This window comes from Ovis canadensis, chromosome 4 (genome assembly GCF_042477335.2).
Source record: "Ovis canadensis isolate MfBH-ARS-UI-01 breed Bighorn chromosome 4, ARS-UI_OviCan_v2, whole genome shotgun sequence".
NCBI classification, from domain to species: domain Eukaryota; kingdom Metazoa; phylum Chordata; class Mammalia; order Artiodactyla; family Bovidae; genus Ovis; species Ovis canadensis.
Genome location: NC_091248.1, coordinates 128054803 through 128074139, shown reverse-complemented (window position 1 = coordinate 128074139; position 19337 = coordinate 128054803). Strand labels below are relative to the sequence as shown.

Below are 19337 nucleotides of genomic sequence, written 5' to 3'. Positions count from 1 at the left end.
TTCTGATAACCAAAAAACTTATTTCTTCCAAGGGTGTTTTTTCTTAAACCGGGCACCACCCTCCAAATAAAGTTACATTCCTATAGGGTGAGGGTGTAGTGAGTTACAATCAAGAAAGGAATTTATTTAACCCAAGGTTACCATGATTAGTCTTAAAGGTTAATACTTATTTCTCCTATATGCTTAAAGGTTAATACTTATTTCTCCTATATGTTAGTTATATTCATTATAAGGGTAGGGGACATGGAGATTAAGCAGCAAACATCAGCCCAACAAATGAAAATCCTTTCACCAATGCTCCCCTTAAGATCTATTTAGTCTTAAGATATGATAAAGTTACATTCTTACATAGCAAGGACACAGTGATTTATAACAAAGTACAGTGATCTATTACAAAAGAGAAAATCCATTAACTCAAAAAGTCTAGTATTGCTAACATCAAAAACTACTATATTTCCTTTGCTATATTCCAAGTACATTGATTAATATATTCCCAGGTGCCTAAAGATATAGAGGCCTGGCAGCAATCATTGACTCAACAACAAGAAAAAGTCCTATGCTAATTAAGACTCTCAAAATACTCCAAAACTCTCTGTGCTGTTTACAGTTGAGAGGTAATAAACAATCATGTGCCTAGTGGCAGCAGTATGGATAATCCTGTCACACAAGCTAGTCTGTCAGCAGAGAGGTTTGACCTGAAACATCCTTGTCCCACCCAGAGCAGGGAATTAGTAGCAATTATTGACACAACAAATGAAGAACCCTTCACCAATATAATTCCTAACCAACCCACTATACTAATAATTTCTAACTCCCCAAAAGAATTCGCCTTTAATAAGTCTAAAACATCTCGTGCCTCTCAGATTGGGAGGCTGTAAACAATCACATGTGGCCAGACAAACCTATGCAGGTGGGCTAGACAACCTTCAGAGGAGTCCGTAAGCTGAAACACTCTTGTCACACCCAAGAATTTTTATTGCCTTGGAGCTGCACGTTTACTCCTTCTCCGAGAGACACGGTTATGGGGGAGAGCCCCCCGTAAAGTCAGAGGTGTAGGTGAGAGCATAAAACAGACTCTGGCTTTGGGGTTAGATGCTCGGGAACAGGGGGTTTCCTGAGGCCTGATCACGCCTTTGCGTATGCCAAGCCTCCTTCCTCATGACCTTTGCCATGGGTGGAATTCCTCACGCTGGCCCCCGGCAATGGACCTTTGTCAGCAAAGTAATGTCTCTGCTTTTTAATATGCTGTCTAGGTTACTTTGCCGACTAAGGTCCATCTAGTCAAGGCTATGGTTTTTCCAGTGGTCATGTGTGGACGTGAGAGTTGGACTGTGAAGAAGGCTGAGTGCCGAAGAATTGACGTTTTTCAACTGTGTTGTTGGAGAAGACTCTTGAGAGTCCCTTGGACTGCAAGGAGATCCAACCAGTCCATTCTGAAGGAGATCAGCCCTGGGATTTCTTTGGAAGGAATGATGCTCAAACTGAAGCTCCAGTACTTTGGCCACCTCATGCGAAGAGTTGACTCATTGAAAAAGATTTTGATGCTGGGAGTGATTGGGAGCAGGAGGAGAAGGGAACGACAGAGGATGAGATGCCTGGATGGCATCACTGACTCGATGGACGTGAATCTGAGTGAACTCTGGGAGTTGGTGATGGACAGGGAGGCCTGGCGTGCTGCGATTCATGGGGTCGCAAACAGTCGGACACGACTGAGCGACTGAACTGAACTGAACTGAGGTTGGTTATAGCTTTTCTTCCAAGGGGCAAGCGTCTTTTAATTTCATGGCTTCAGGCACCATCTGCAGTAATTTTGGAGCCCAGAAAAATAAAAGTATCTCGCTGTTTCCCCATCTATTTGCCATGAAGTGATGGGACTGGGTACCATGATCTTCGTTTTTTGAATGTTGAGTTTAAACCAGTTTTTTCACTTTCTTTTACTTTCATCAAGAGGCTCTTTAGTTTCTCTTCACTTTCTGCTCTAAGGGTGGAGTCATCTGCATATCTGAGGTTATTGATATTTCTCCCGGCAATCTTGAAGCAACAGTTAGAACTGGATATGGAACAACAGACTTGTTCCAAATTTGGAAAGGAGTACGTCAAGGCTGTATATTGTCACCCTGCTTATTTAACTTATATGCAGGGTCCATCATGCGAAATGCTGGGCGACTAAGCACACCTAAAAGAAGAGCTCATTGATGCAATCAGGCAAGAACTGAGCAAGTCAAATACTGCATAGAGAAGCAAACAAAGGAGAGACAGGACTTTCATCTGGAGAGAGAAAAAAAGAAAAAAAAACCTACGAAGAACGACTGATAACAACAATAAGACCCTTACATTTTGTGAGCTGTAAGAAGAAAATGGAGACACGCAGTTGGAAGGAGGGGAAAACCAACGTACTTTGAAAGCCTTCAAACATTACTACTCTGGGGATAAGCTATTTCCCTCCCAGTTTGCTGCTTTTTTCTGACTTTTAAAGCAGGATGAAGGAGAGTTGTATAGGGGTTCCTGTATCAGTTAAGCAGAAAATACTAAACCCATCAGGCAAGATCACCGTGCATTGAAAATGTTTTCAAGTCAAGAGAAAATCACACATTTCCATCCATTGCTAAAATAAAGAGGAGAAAGGCTTAAAAAAATCAAGACACACACAAAGTGTTACATCGATCTTGTCTAAAGTCACACTTCTCATGTAGCTCTAAAGAAAAAGACTTGCAATTTTTAAAACTTTAACTCCATTGATCTTTGATATTATTGTAAAGGTCTTCTCTGGGCAATTATTTGGTAAAAGGTCTTTCATGTTTTGTATACATTAGCATTTTTAGTTTTTTCTTTAAACATTTGCAAGAAAACTTTCCATAACCAAAGTAATAATATTTTTCATCATCTCTCCCATTGAAATTCTTTTTTATTCACCCTATAATCCAAGCTGTTTTATAGCTGGCCCAAGTTCCAAGTCCTGAGTCTGTTAAAAGCCGTCCAGAGTGTTTTTTGTTGGTCATTCAATTCTGGCTTCCGTTACTAGTTTTGTCAAGTCTGTTTTTGATGGCTAAGAGGAAACCTTTTATCAAACCCTGTATATATTTACTGAAAAGATCTCTAACACCTTTTTTTTTGTTTCTTTTTTCTTGGTTTCACTGCACTGCAGCACACTGAAATTACCATTCATGGTGAATGTTGTAAAACATCTTCCCGGCTCTTTTTCTCTCTCCTGTTCCAGTTTAGTACCTGCTTTGTCATCTCCATTCATTCTGCATCAATATCATGCCTTCATTTTGAAGCTTAAATTTTCTCCATGCTTACTTTTAACTAAAACTTAATCGGAATCTATTATAAGTAAAATAATCATCAGGATTTAAATTTAATAACCAACTAAATGTAGCTCTGTATCACTGTAACCCATGTTGTCTACACAAAGTGTTCATAAAAGTACCACAACACTTATTAGGAAGATTGTTCAAAGGGAAACAGTCTTCATACATCGACTAAATTGGTGATGATGTACTTATTATGTTCTGACACTAGAAATGGTAAATGTGCCCAAGGTTTACATTGCAATACAACAATCATATGTGATACAACAGTTAGAGTGAAGTGTATTTCTGCCCAAACAACAGAACTGTGTTGAATAGTAAAAAATTTTATGGTGCTTCAGTGTTTAAAACAAATTATCATGAAATAAAAGTTCAGTTTCCCAGGTATAGCTATATTTCAAATACCCAGTAACCATATATGGCTAGTGTCTACCATACTGGATATTGCAATTTCTAGAAAATACTCAAATATTTGGAAATTAAATACATTCTCCTTAATAATCCATGAATGATAAAAGATATCACAAAGAATTTGCAAAATATCATAAACTGAGTAATAGTGAAAAGAGAACACACAAAGCATTATAAGATGCGATAAACATGTATAGAGGGAAGTTTTATAACTTTCTACTTTCCTGCTAGAAAATAAGAACTTTTAATAGTTTACAGGATATTGTCCATAGCATGTTGTAGAGACTCGGGAGACTATTATGCTCTTCTGAAGGATCCTGGGTTTGCTCCAGCAGGCACTTAAATTACTGACGATGCCTTTGTGTCAAGTTCCTCATAGCCTCTCCCTGTAGTTGGTCACTCTCAGTGTCTTCCAATAGTTGTTTAAAAACTCTCATTACTTTGAATTTTCTACAGAGCATATGAAAGTTATTACAGGAGAATTCAGAGCTGGAAAACTTCCCTGAGAATTTTAGCCACTGCTTTGACCCACCAAGAAGGAAGCAGCCCGTGGACTCAATGGTCACTTCGGACTCTCCAGATCTCTCTCTTTCATGCTTTGCTCCAGTGTAGGGTTTTTTTTTTGAGAATAATGAATTCCAAAGGTCACTATTTTCACAGCTTTGGCCAAAACAACCCCCTCTTCTCTCCCTACCCATGACCTCATCCTCAGCATCTCTTTCTTTCTGGTACACAGACCATGGGATTTCCAGAATAAATGGACCATGCCTTCCTTGTTCTCTGATGCTCAGGGAGTGATGGTGTGAAGCAACAGCCCCCCTTCCTTCTGAAATGTTGTGGGAGGGATTTTCCTTGATTTTTAGTAATAAAGAAGAGAAAACCCCATATTCCGTAAAATTTTAAGAAATTCCTTTAGAATTTTTAATGAATGACGTGTTTTGAGTGACTTGCCATTTGCCATTTAGTGACGTGACATTTTATGAGTGACAGTGCCTGTCATTTGGTCAATACTTGTATTTTTTAGGATGAGATCCATTAAGCCAACAGGGTTAAAATGAAAGTACCTAAGTTAAAGATATTTATCTTCTTATCTTGAAAGAAATGCAAATGACTTTAGCTGTTAGTTTGGTGGCTATGAAGTAATGGGGCTATTCACTTAGAAACAAAATGACTTTATTTCACTTATCCTTGAAGAATTTACAGATTCTCCCAGTTTGTTTCTTTTTTAATGTTTCAGATATTTAATGTGACTTTAAATTTTTTCTTTTTCTATTGTGTAAATTGAAGGTGTGCTGAGTGTTACTTTGGTAGACTGGTGTATCATAGTTGGTTGTCATTTTAACAATTTTTAGCACATCACATACTTATACTAAAATATTATTGTCTACATTCAATCTACTGTACTATAGACCTCTGTGGCTTTTTAGTACTTATGACAAGTTTGTGCCTGGAACACCATCAATCTTATCCCCTGTGCCTCCACTTCTTGGTAACCACCATTCTCTTCCTTTTTTGAACAGGTTTGACTTTTTAGATTCCACATATTACACAGTACTTGTCCTTCTTTGTCTAACTTATCTTGCTTCCAATTCTCCCAAATTCAATACATAAACATAAGACAACTCTAACTGGAATAACAACAATGTTCTTTTTATAAAATCCAACAAGCAATTGTAATTCTCACACAGAAAAAGAAATGCCTGAAAATAACAAAAGAAATACAAAACTGGTGACTGGGGAGGAAATCTGGGGTGGGGAAGGAGAGTTCACATTACAATCAAAGCCACAGGAATCAAGTCAATATTTTATTCATATAAGAGTTGAGAAGATAGAAGACAAGAAGAGAGGCAAAAATTCTCACAGAAATCATAAGGGAATATGAAAATTCACCATAGGATAACTACTGTTTCAGTTCAGCAGGAGATGATCACCTACTTAGTAAATGGTCTGGCACAAAGGCAATCTTAAGCATACTCCAATGTGTCTCTGTTCTGACTCCAGACCCTTTTAGCTAAAGACCTGCTCCAGCTTTCTCAGGGGTCCTCTGGGTGAGGACGAGATGACACCCCGAGTTGCAGGACTCTCCGAGACCTATAGGCTGCTCCTGAGGATGTTCACATGGTCTCCTGCTTCTTTCTTTGCAACTTCCCTTTCTTCCTTCCTCCCTCCACTCTACACCCCCAAACACCTGGCTGGGGAACCTGCTTACACGCCCAGACACCCCTCGCTTTCTCCCCTCTCTCAGTGAGAGAAGGGACTGGGCTGAAGGTCAGGCAGAGGCAGGGCTGGAAGTCTCCTCTGCTCTCCATGCAGAAGGGTGGGCATCACGAGAGGTGGTCACAGGTGTGTGACCTCCCTTGTCCAAGCCTCCCTGGGAAGAGCTCCTCCGCTATCCAAGTCCACTTGGACCTCCGGGGGTCGCGTGTCCTGCAGCCAGGTCTATGCCCCATTTCCTGAGCAGACCTGGCCCCTGGATAGGCCTGCCCTGCTCCGCTCCTTCCCATGGGACCCCTTTGCTGCGGGTGATGGCCTCTTTCAAGAGCGAATCAAGAGAAGCTCCTTTTGGCCCTCCCCCGTTTCTAGTTGCCCTCTCCTCCCCAGCCCAGAGCCTGGCCTGCCCCACTGGCACAGGGCTTTAAAAGCCATCGTGCAGATGACATGATCCTCTACGTGGAAAACCCTAAAGACTCCACCAGAAAATTACTAGAGCTAATCAATGAATATAGTAAAGTTGCAGGATATAAAATCAACACACAGAAATCCCTTGCATTCCTATACACGAATAATGAGAAAGTAGAAAAAGAAATTAAGGAAACAATTCCATTCACCATTGCAACGAAAAGAATAAAATACTTAGGAATATATCTACCTAAAGAAACTAAAGACCTATATATAGAAAACTATAAAACACTGATGAAAGAAATCAAAGAGGACACTAATAGATGGAGAAATATACCATGTTCATGGATTGGAAGAATCAATATAGTGAAAATGAGTATACTACCCAAAGCAATTTACAAATTCAATGCAATCCCTATCAAGCTACCAGGCACATTTTTCACAGAACTAGAACAAAAAATTTCAAGATTTGTATGGAAATACAAAAAACTTCGAATAGCCAAAGCAATCTTGAGAAAGAAGAATGGAACTGGAGGAATCAACTTGCCTGACTTCAGGCTCTACTACAAAGCCACAGTCATCAAGACAGTATGGTACTGGCACAAAGACAGACATATAGATCAATGGAACAAAATAGAAAGCCCAGAGATAAATCCACACACATATGGACACCTTATCTTTGACAAAGGAGGCAAGAATATACAATGGAGTAAAGACAATCTCTTTAACAAGTGGTGCTGGGAAAACTGGTCAACCACTTGTAAAAGAATGAAACTAGATCACTTCCTAACACCGCACACAAAAATAAACTCAAAATGGATTAAAGATCTAAATGTAAGATCAGAAACTATAAAACTCCTAGAGGAGAACATAGGCAAAACACTCTCAGACATAAATCACAGCAGGATCCTCTATGATCCACCTCCCAGAATGCTGGAAATAAAAGCAAAAATAAACAAATGGGATCTAATTAAAATTAAAACCTTCTGCACAACAAAGGAAACTATAAGCAAGGTGAAAAGACAGCCTTCAGAATGGGAGAAAATAATAGCAAATGAAGCAACTGACAAACAACTAATCTCAAAAATATACAAGCAACTTCTGCAGCTCAATTCCAGAAAAATAAACGACCCAATCAAAAAATGGGCCAAAGAACTAAATAGACATTTCTCCAAAGAAGACATACGGATGGCTAACAAACGCATGAAAAGATGCTCAACATCACTCATTATTAGAGAAATGCAAATCAAAACCACAATGAGGTACCACTTCACACCAGTCAGAATGGCTGCGATCCAAAAATCTGCAAGCAATAAATGCTGGAGAGGGTGTGGAGAAAAGGGAACCCTCCTACACTGTTGGTGGGAATGCAAACTAGTACAGCCACTATGGAGAACAGTGTGGAGATTCCTTACAAAATTGCAAATAGAACTGCATTATGACCCAGCAATCCCACTTCTGGACATACACACCGAGGAAACCAGAATTGAAAGAGACACATGAACCCCAATGTTCATCGCAGCACTGTTTATAATAGCCAGGACATGGAAACAACCTAGATGTCCATCAGCAGATGAATGGATAAGAAAGCTGTGGTACATATACACAATGGAGTATTACTCAGCCGTAAAAAAGAATTCATTTGAATCAGTTCTGATGAGATGGATGAAACTGGAGCCGATTATACAGAGTGAAGTAAGCCAGAAAGAAAAACACCAATACAGTATACTAACACATATATATGGAATTTAGGAAGATGGCAATGACGACCCTGTATGCAAGACAGGGAAAAAGACACAGATGTGTATAATGGACTTTTGGACTCAGAGGGAGAGGGAGAGGGTGGGATGATTTGGGAGAATGACATTCTAACATGTATACTATCATGTAGGAATTGAATCGCCAGTCTATGTCTGATGCAGGATGCAGCATGCTTGGGGCTGGTGCATGGGGATGACCCAGAGAGATGTTATGGGGAGGGAGGTGGGAGGTGGGTTCATGTTTGGGAACACATGTAAGAATTAAAGATTTTAAAATTTAAAAATAAAATAAAATAAATAAAATAAAATGAATGGCCAGAAAAAAAAATTATTTTTTAAATAAATAAAATAAAATGCTTGAGAGAAAAAATAAATAAATAAATAAATAAAAGCCATCGTGCCTGCCCTCTTAAGGGGCCAGGACACAGCCCAGGAGATGCAGAGTCGCCTGGTCCACGTTCCACGCTGACCTGCTGCATCAAGTTTTAAGCCGAGACTCCAGCGGCCCAGATGCTGCCGGGTTCCACGGCAGAAGGGAGCACAGGCCCGTATCAGGAGGCTTGGCTTCTCTCAGAGTTCTGTTGCAGAGAGGGAACGCCAGCGACACGCGAGGAATGGCTGGGGGCGAAGAGCAGGAGGGCCCCTGTATTCTGGAAGGTGTGATGAAGGACCTGAGAACTCAGGAGCCCACCCACCTCCTCTCACCTGACCAGAGGCTGCCCTGGAGACAGGAGGGGACAGGGACCCTGGGATGGAGCGGCCAAATGAGGAGTCTGGGAGCCAGACTCTGGCCCAGGGAGGCAGGCAGGAAGCCACGGAGGCCTGTGTCTCAGATGGGCGCACTGGGTGGGAGCTGGCATCCAGCTTGCTCGGGCTCCTTCAGGATGCAGCAAAGGCCGGCAGCCAGGCATGGTCCCCGCGCCCCTCCTCGGCGCCAGGCAGCCAGAGGCTCCAGCTCTCACCGGGCGCGGCGCGGGGCTGGGGGGCGGCCGGGGGACTGTAGGCGCGGCCCTCGTGCTCCCACAGGACCCCTTCGACGTGCCGCATGAGCTCCCTCAGCTGGGCCTCCTGCTCGGCTCCGTCCCCCTTGTTGTTGAAGCCGCAGTGTCGCCTTGAGCAGACCACGTCCAGCTCGGCCAGCGCCCGGTTGTCGGTCTCCCGCAGTTATGTCTCCAGAGAGCTGCCGTCCAGGTCCTCGTTCAGCGTGAACACCAGGACGGTGCGGGCCAGGACACCGGCCCCAACACACCTCCTTGAGGCGCCTGGCCACCAGCTGGTCCTCCTCGGTGAAGCGGCCGAGCTGTGTCACCAGGAGCACCACGTGTGGCCCCGGTGGGGAGTGGGCGCCGGCCTCGCTGCCGAACCGAGCGGTCCCCTGGGGCGCCGCCCAGCAGGACAGGATGTCGGGGGTGTCGATGACCTGCAGCTCCCTCCCTCCTATGCGCAGCGCTCCTGCTGGAAGGCCTGGGTCACCGGGCGAGCGCTGAGCTTGCACTCGAACACTCTCCTCCCGAGGATACTGTTTCCTGTGGCGCTTTTCCCACTCCCGGATTTTCCCACCAGGATGAGCCTCAGCGTCTGTGGGGTCCCTTCATCCCCCCGCAGCCCTGGAAGCATCAAGAGAAGGTGGGGGGCCGCGGTTAGAGCCAGTCCCCCGCTTTAGCCTCCCTGGGGCCAGATGGTCCAGGTGTGGGCAGGACAAAGGAAGCCCAGCGTATGCATCCGAGATATGCCCTAGGTTCACATGCTTTCCTTCCTTTTCTTTTTTCTGAATTTTTTTGGGGGGGAAATAAGAGAAAACACATAACATAAAATGTACTGTTTGCACCATATTTAGGTGTAGCCTTTGGTACTTTCGCATTGCTGGGCAGTCGTCACTTGAGCATCTCAAGAACTTTCCATCTTCCCGAATGACACCCTGTCCCCATTAAACACTAACTCCCCATCCTTCCTCCCCACCACCTGACGTCCACTGCTCTTTCTGTCTCCATGGAAGGAGAAAGTTTGACTGTTTAAGGACCTCACATTACTGGAATCAGGCAATTTTTTCCCTGCTGTGTCTGGCTTATTCACTTTGCATAATGTGTTCAAGTTTCATTCATGTTGGAGCAAGTGTCAGAATTGCCTTCCTTTTTAAGGCTGAATAATATTCCACTGTAGGTGTAGGTGTATATATGAATGTAGGTATATATATGAATCCATATTCAGATGTATATGGAGTTGGGGAGTTGTTTCCACTTTTTGCTATTGTGAATAGTGCTGCCATGCACCTCAGTGAACATATATTCACCATCTGTTTCAATTCTATGGGGTATGTTCCCCAGAAGTGGAATTGTGGGATCATATGGTAGATCGCCACATTTTATGCTTCTGTTTTGAAGCTTCTTCTTGGGCCACCTATTCCCACAAGGTGGGATCATTCCCTCATGTACTGGGAGCCTGAGCTTCCTCGAGCACCTCTGGTTGGAGATCCTCTCCAGGAAGATGGTGAAGTTGGAAGCAGACAGCCTCTGTGCCTGTCCTTTCCCTGCCATGATGGAACACGCCACATTACCTTCACTTTTCCCAACAAGGAGTGTTGTGAGGATGGGGTCCTTTCAGTCAGACCCCCAGCTCCACAGCACTGCTCACACTCAGGTCACAGTCCCAAGCTCCACCAGTGAAGTTTGGGCTGGAAACCCTCACCCAGGAGAATATCAGAACCATCAGCTGCAAGTAGGTGTTTCATGCCCATCTAATACTGAGGACCCTGAGAGGGTAACAGGCAGGAAGGCCAAGGATCTCCAAATGGAGGAAATAGCCTGCAAGTGTCAGACATTTTTATCTCTCTTAAGCGGCAGGAGGAAACAAACTAGCGATATTTTTTCCTTCTCTATACAAATTTAAAAGGAGGTTTCTCTTAAAATACTGTTACCATAATGACACCTCCTTTCACCTAAAGTTAACTATTCTCAAACCTAGAGATAACCAATGCCTTTTTCTTATGGAAATGTTCATCTTAAGCTATGCTAATGTACTATGCATTCACCCCAAACTCTGTCTTCAAGTTGGTTCCGCCTTTTGGCTCAGAACCTACTTGACAAACCAGTATGTTATGCTCAGATATTGTTCCTTGAATCTATGTAAATGAAACTATTTGTATGGTGATCTGCCCCTCTTCAAGATTCAAATTAATAATTTTTGGCCCAGGATGAACCATTTAGTGCCAAGATTATTCCAAAATGCATCTTATAGGTGAGGGGCCTGGTGCCATTCTGAGTTTTGAGACATTCAAATCAGATTGATTATATTATTTGCAGCCAAAGATGGAGAAGCTCTATACAGTCAACAAAAACAAGACCAGGAGGTGACTGTGGCTCCGATCATGAACTCCTTATTGCCAAATGCAGACTGAAATTGAAGAAAGTAGGGAAAACTGCTAGACCATTCAGGTATGACCTAAATCAAATTGCTTATGATTCTACAGTGGAAGTGAGAAATAGATTTAAGGGCCTAGATCTGATAGATAGAGTGCCTGATGAACTATGGGATGAAGTTTGTGACACTGTACAGGAGACAGCGATCAAGACCATCCCCATGGAAAAGAAATGGAAAAAAGCAAAATGGCTGCCGGGGGAAGCCTTACAAATAGCTGTGAAAAGAAGAGAAGCGAAAAGCAAAGGAGAAAAGGAAAGATATAAGCATCTGAATGCAGAGTTCCAAAAGAATAGCAAGAAGAGATAAGAAAGCCTTCCTCAGCTATCAGTGCAAAAAATAGAGGAAAAGAACAGAATGGGAAAGACTAGAGATCTCTTCAAGAAAATGAGAGATACCAAGGGAACATTTCATGCAAAGATGGGCTTGATAAAGGACAAAAATGTTATGGACCTAACAGAAGCAGAAGATATTAAGAAGAGGTGGCAAGAATACACAGAAAAACTGTACAAAAAAGATCTTCACGACCCAGATAATCACGATGGTGTGATCACTCACCTAGAGCCAGACATCCTGGAATGTGAAGTCAACTGGGCCTTAGAAATCATCACTATGAACAAAGCTAGTGGAGGTGATGGAATTCCCATTGAGCTATTTCAAATCCTGAAAGATGATGCTGTGAAAGTGCTGCACTCAATATGCCAGCAAATTTGGAAAACTCAGCAGTGGCCACAGGACTGGAAAAGGTCAGTTTTCATTCCAACCCCAAAGAAAGGCGATGCCAAAGAATGCTCAAACTACTGCACAATGGCACTCATCTCACATGCTAGTAAAGTTATGCTCAAAATTCTCCAAGCCAGGCTTCAGCAATACATGAACCGTGAACTCCCTGATGTTCAAGCTGGTTTTAGAAAAGGCAGAGGAACCAGAGATTAAATTGCCAACATCCACTGGATCATGGAAAAAGCAAGAGAGTTCCAGAAAAACATCTATTTCTGCTTTATTGACTATGCCAAAGCCTTTGACTGTGTGGATCACAATAAACTGTGGAAAATTCTGAAAGAGGTGGGAATACAAGACCACCTGACCTGCCTCTTGAGAAACCTATGTGCAGGTCAGGAAGCAACAGTTAGAACTGGACATGGAACAACAGACTGATTCCAAATAGGAAAAGGAGTACGTCAAGGCTGTATATTGTCACCCAGCTTATTTAACTTATATGCAGAGTATATCATGAGAAACGCTGGGCTGGAAGAAACACAAGCTGGAATCAAGCTTGTTGAGAGAAATATCAAGAACCTCAGATATGCAGATGACACCACCTTCATGGCAGAAAGTGAAGAGGAACTAAAAAACCTCTTGATGAAAATGAAAGAGGAGAGTGAAAAAGTTGGCTTAAAGCTCAACATTCAGAAAGCGAAGATTATGGCATCCGGTCCCATCCCTTCATGGGAAACAGATGGGGAAACAGTGGAAACAGTTATTTTGGGGGGCTCCAAAATCACTGCAGATGGTGACTGCAGCCATGAAATTAAAAGACGCTTACTCCCTGGAAGAAAATTTATGACCAACCTAGATAGCATATTCAAAAGCACAGACATTACTTTGCCGACTAAGTTCTGTCTAATCAAGGCTGTGGTTTTTCCAGTAGTCATGTAAGGATGTGAGAGTTGGACTGTGAAGAAGGCTGAGCGCTGAAGAATTGATGTTTTGAAATGTGGTGTTGGAGAAGACTCTTGAGAGTCCCTTGGACTGCAAGGAGATCCAACCAGTCCATTCTGAAGGAGATCAGCCCTGGGATTTCTTTGGACGGAATGATGCTAAAGCTGAAGCTCCAGTACTTTGGCCACCTCATGAGAAGAGTTGACTGATTGGAAAAGATTCTGATGATGGGAGGGATTGGGGGCAGGAGGAGAAGGGGACGACCGAGGATGAGATGGCTGGATGGTATCACTGACTCGATGGGCATGAGTCTGAGTGAACTCCGGGAGTTGGTGGTGGACAGGGAGGCCTGGCATGCTGTGATTCATGGGCTCACAAAGAGTCCGACATGACTGTGTGACTGAACTGAACTGAACTGAACTTTCTTTCATGAACAGACTGCTAGTGACTATATAACACCTAGCTGAAGACTAGCAGGGGGTACTCTTTCTGCCTCCCTCTGATGCCTATATCAGAAGCTTTCTATATCTCCTTTATACTTTAATAAAACTTTATTACACAAAAGCTCTGAGTGATTAAATCTCGTCTCTGGCCCTGGATTGAATTCTTCTCCTCTAGGGGCCAAGAATCTTGGCGTCTTTGCGTGATTCAACAACAACCTTTCCACCCCACGTCCAGATTTTAGAACTGACTGAGGCTGGAGGGCACAAAGGGAATTCCCTCCTCCTGGCCTTGCAGGTCCCAGGACCCACATCACATAGAGAAGCACCAAACCCTAGCTGATTTCCAGCCTGTTCCCAGGGAAGACATTGCTGTGTCTCAGTGCAGAGCCCTCCACCTCTTGAGGCCAGGACTGGCACAGTCTTTTCCAGCTCTCCCCAGCAGGGGTGTGTTTCTCCTGCCTTTCTGCCTTGGTGGGCTGACCCACCCACCAACTCTGACTGGAAGATATGGGCTCCCTCCAGCTTCTGCAGGTGACCTGAGTGAATGACTGGGAGTTCCACAGAAGCAGGGAAGGGCAACATCCATCTGTACGCTCAGATGCAAAGCTTGAGGAAGACAGTGGTATCCCGTCTGGGCAGGCTTGGAGACACTCATGCCATGCCTTTGGACTTAAAAGCCAAATACATTGAGCATGGAAGAGGAATTTTAAAGTAATACTTAACCCCAATTGCTGCAAAAAGGGTAAATCAGGTGTGAACACTGAGACTGTCACTTTCCTATGCAGCTTAATATTATGGGTTTTCCCCAATGGTTCAAGCCACTGAAGTTCTTCTAATAAAAACGTAGGTGCATGGAACTGCATAATAAATTGCCAATCAATTCCTTTGTCCAGGAAAGTGATGGAATTCCAGCATTCCTAAATTCCTAAGTTCCGTCTCCTCGGGTTAGATGGAAAGTTGAGCCCATGAAAGTGAAGCCCCTTTACTCCATTGTATATTCTTGCCGCCTTTGTCAAAGATAAGGTGTCCATATGTGTGTGGATTTATCTCTGGGCTTTCTATTTTGTTCCATTGATCTATATGTCTGTCTTTGTGCCAGTACCATACTGTCTTGATGACTGTGGCTTTGTAGTAGAGCCTGAAGTCAGGCAAGTTGATTCCTCCAGTTCCATTCTTCTTTCTCAAGATTGCTTTGGCTATTCGAGGTTTTTTGTATTTCCATACAAATCTTGAAATTATTTGTTCTAGTTCTGTGAAAAATGTGGCTGATAGCTTGATAGGGATTGCATTGAATTTGTAAATTGCTTTGGGTAGTATACTCATTTTCACTATATTGATTCTTCCGATCCATGAACATGGTATATTTCTCCATCTATTAGTGTCCTCTTTGATTTCTTTCATCAGTGTTTTATAGTTTTCTATATATAGGTCTTTAGTTTCTTTAGGTAGATATATTCCTAAGTATTTTTAACAAGTGGTGCTGGGAAAACTGGTCAACCACTTGTAAAAGAATGAAACTAGATCACTTCCTAACACCGCACACAAAAATAAACTCAAGATGGATTAAAGATCTAAATGTAAGATCAGAAACTATAAAACTCCTAGAGGAGAACATAGGCAAAACACTCTCAGACATAAATCACAGCAGGATCCTCTATGATCCACCTCCCAGAATTCTGGAAATAAAAGCAAAAATAAACAAATGGGATCTAATTAAAATTAAAACCTTCTGCACAACAAAGGAAAATATAAGCAAGGTGAAAAGACAGCCTTCAGAATGGGAGAAAATAATAGCAAATGAAGCAACTGACAAACAACTAATCTCAAAAATATACAAGCAACTTCTGCAGCTCAATTCCAGAAAAATAAACGACCCAATCAAAAAATGGGCCAAAGAACTAAATAGACATTTCTCCAAAGAAGACATACGGATGGCTAACAAACGCATGAAAAGATGCTCAACATCACTCATTATTAGAGAAATGCAAATCAAAACCACAATGAGGTACCACTTCACACCAGTCAGAATGGCTGCGATCCAAAAATCTGCAAGCAATAAATGCTGGAGAGGGTGTGGAGAAAAGGGAACCCTCCTACACTGTTGGTGGGAATGCAAACTAGTACAGCCACTATGGAGAACAGTGTGGAGATTCCTTACAAAATTGCAAATAGAACTGCATTATGACCCAGCAATCCCACTTCTGGACATACACACCGAGGAAACCAGAATTGAAAGAGACACATGAACCCCAATGTTCATCGCAGCACTGTTTATAATAGCCAGGACATGGAAACAACCTAGATGTCCATCAGCAGATGAATGGATAAGAAAGCTGTGGTACATATACACAATGGAGTATTACTCAGCCGTAAAAAAGAATTCATTTGAATCAGTTCTGATGAGATGGATGAAACTGGAGCCGATTATACAGAGTGAAGTAAGCCAGAAAGAAAAACACCAATACAGTATACTAACACATATATATGGAATTTAGGAAGATGGCAATGACGACCCTGTATGCAAGACAGGGAAAGAGACACAGATGTGTATAACGGACTTTTGGACTCAGAGGGAGAGGGAGAGGGTGGGATGATTTGGGAGAATGACATTCTAACATGTATACTATCATGTAAGAATTGAGTCGCCAGTCTATGTCTGACGCAGGATGCAGCATGCCTGGGGTTGGTGCATGGGGATGACCCAGAGAGATGTTATGGGGAGGGAGGTGCGAGGGGGGTTCATGTTTGGGAACGCATGTAAGAATTAAAGATATTAAAATTAAAAAAATAAAAAACTAAAAAAAAAAAAAAGAAAGAAAGAAAAGAAAGTGAAGCCCCTGACCCTGATGAAACAGCTTTTGGGGGGAGGGAGCCCCTTGGGAAGACAGAGCCCAAACCTGAGGGCCCTTGATTTCATCCTATGTGTTCACTCTTGCTTTGCAGCCCCCGTGGTCCTGAGAGTCTCACAGTAGAGCCAGCGCGACACCCACCAGGGGCCTGGGGCGAGCCGTCTGTCACACCCACGAACACATCCTTCCTGACACTCAGTGAAGGGGCAGTGGCTGTGGTCTGTCACCCCCTTTGACCCACGGCACCATCAGGGGCCCTCTCCTTCTGTCTGGCTGCAGTGAAGGGTGGCCCAACCCAAATGCCCAGTGATGGCCACCCTGGTAGGCGAATCTCTGACAGGGGGGACTCCCACTGCCCCTCCCAGCACGCCACCTGCCCCTCAGGCCCCAGTCCCACCTCTCTCAAGTTCATGTCTGCTAGCAAGTTGTTTTACCTCCTGACCCGTCTGGAGAAGGATCCTGAGATGCACCTTCTTCAGGTTCCTCCAGGAAAAGGATTTCGAATTCTTCTTCCTCCATCTAGAAAAAAACCATAATGTGTCTTACTGATGTTTCCTCCAAGCGTTCAGGGGCTCCTGACTTTTGCCTTTCTCTTGCCCATGGAAGCTGTTTGCATCAGTTCGTTGGCATGGGACTGGGTGAGGAGATGTCTGAGATATCCCCCTCTATCTCCTTTAGGGACCCTGTTTCCCCCTTCCTTCCCCTGCACTTGTTCTCCAGTTGAGGAGCAGGGGGATTCTGTGATGGGGAGAAATGACCAGAGACGCGTCCTGACAGACACTGTCCCAGGAGCAGTGGGCAATGTGCCGGGTGACGTGAGCAGGACATTGCTGGAGAGGCTGGTGAGGGGCTCATGGGGCCAGAACGATCTGTCGGGTGAGCCTGGCAGTGAGGGCCACAGAGGCCGAGCGCTGGGTGGTGAGGAGGATGGCATACACCCACAGGTTCCCTCTCCACATGGGGTCCAGTCCTGCCGGGAGCCCCGGGTCCTCGGCGCTCAGCTTCAGGCCACCAACTCGGGTGGTCATGCTGCCAGGGCCTCTGTGTCCCTGGAGATGTGGATGCTGAGCCCAAACTACACATTCCTGAGATCTTGTCCCCCGGAAGTTTCCAGGATATTTTACAATGTTTTCTAGAGCAATTCCCAGTCCTCTTTGCCAAGGAGGGCATGGTCGCCCACCAGGAACTCCTGTCATCCACTCTCAAGCCAAGAGAGCTGTCTGTCCAGCCCCGGCCACCTCACCCCAGACCCTGCCCGATGGGGCATCACCACACATGGGCCACGTGCCAGTGTTTGTCTCCAACATGGAGCAGATCTGTCACCTTGTGAGGTTTCTCAGGAGAAAAGTGAGACTCACAGAGTGTCCTGCCCAAGGGTAGGCGGGGAGCACCAGGCACAGCCCAAAGGCTGCAAGGTCCTCCTGATTCCCCTGGCTCCTCCCATTGCTCCTGAAACAGGCGCACACACAGACACTCTCACAAACACACACTCACAAACATACAAACAAAAGATACACACAAACACAGCACATACACTACTTACACACATACACGTACAAAAGTACAAACATAGCACACACATACAACACACACGAACACATATTTATTCACAAACATATGAACATACATACACAGCACACAAACACAAACGTAAGACACAGAGACCACTCACACACACATATTCACAACAACCCATACATAGAAACACAACACACACCATTCATGCATATGCTTACAAACATACAAACACATGTATAAACATACATACAACACAAACATAACACACAGAAAACACACATATATTCATCTATACACAAATAGACACAAACAACACTCACATACACACAAACATAACACACACACATATTCATACACATATACAAACAAACATACTATGCACAGCATCCCCACAACACATTGTCAAGCATAATACACACACACACAGACTCACACACAGGCATGGTCACCACGGCCTTGACTTACTGCCCTGCTATCCGTGGGGCAGGAGGAATGCCCGTGTCTTGCGTCTCCTGGGGCCGTGTGCTCTCCTAAACTCTCTGTTTCTCCTTTGAGAGCTAACACACTGTAGGCTGAATGGAGATCAGTGACAGTTCCCCAGACGTACACACACATAGAGGACATGGTGGATATTTTTTTCAGTAATACATGGTCCGGAAGCTCAGCTCAAGAACTGCCCTTGAGAGTGCAGCCATCAGCCATGAGAAGACGGAAGAGGAAGTGGGGGAGCCCCCCAGCAAGGTCCCCCAGGCAGAATGCTCTGCAGGCTGCACTTGTCTGCGGCCTTGGTGGCAACTCCCTCCAGTGTTTTCACCTGGAAAACCCCATGGACAGAGGAGCCTGGCAGGCTGCAGTCCATGGGGTTGCAGAGAGTGGGACACGACTAAGTGACTTCACTGGTAACATCAACAGGGGAAACAGGAACACGAATGTTGTTATTACTTTTATCCTGAATTAGGACAAGTGGAACTCAGAGGCTTAAACCAAAGCAGCAGACCTTTTAGAAAATATCCGGCCAGCAGAGTGCTTTTTTCCTGATTTCCTCCCTTTTTGAGAATTCCCCTTCCTGCAGACATCCTCTGTCTTCTCCATCATGATGCATACTCCCTGACTCTCTTCCTCCCCCAGCTCCTCCTTCAGCTGCTCCATTGGCTCCAGGGTCACCAGTTTGCTGACCCTAGATCTTGAGGCTCGTCACGTCCATAATCCCATGAGCCTCACCAGTCAATGCTTTACAATAAGTGTCTCTCTATACTTGGGTATATCCACACACATTCTGTGCCTGAACATTCCAAGATCTGTGTCACATCAGAGTCTGGGTCTAAGGTTTGCTTTCTGTGTTTTCTCCTG

General features: G+C 44.1%; 1 protein-coding gene and 1 pseudogene across 1 annotated transcript in view; both read right to left on the bottom strand.

Annotated features, from left to right (window-relative positions):
• Positions 1–19337, bottom strand: part of LOC138439615 (GTPase IMAP family member 7-like) — a 566929-nt gene that overhangs the window by 128603 nt on the left and 418989 nt on the right. The window lies entirely within an intron of this gene.
• On the bottom strand, positions 8931–18611 carry LOC138439616 (GTPase IMAP family member 6-like; annotated as a pseudogene).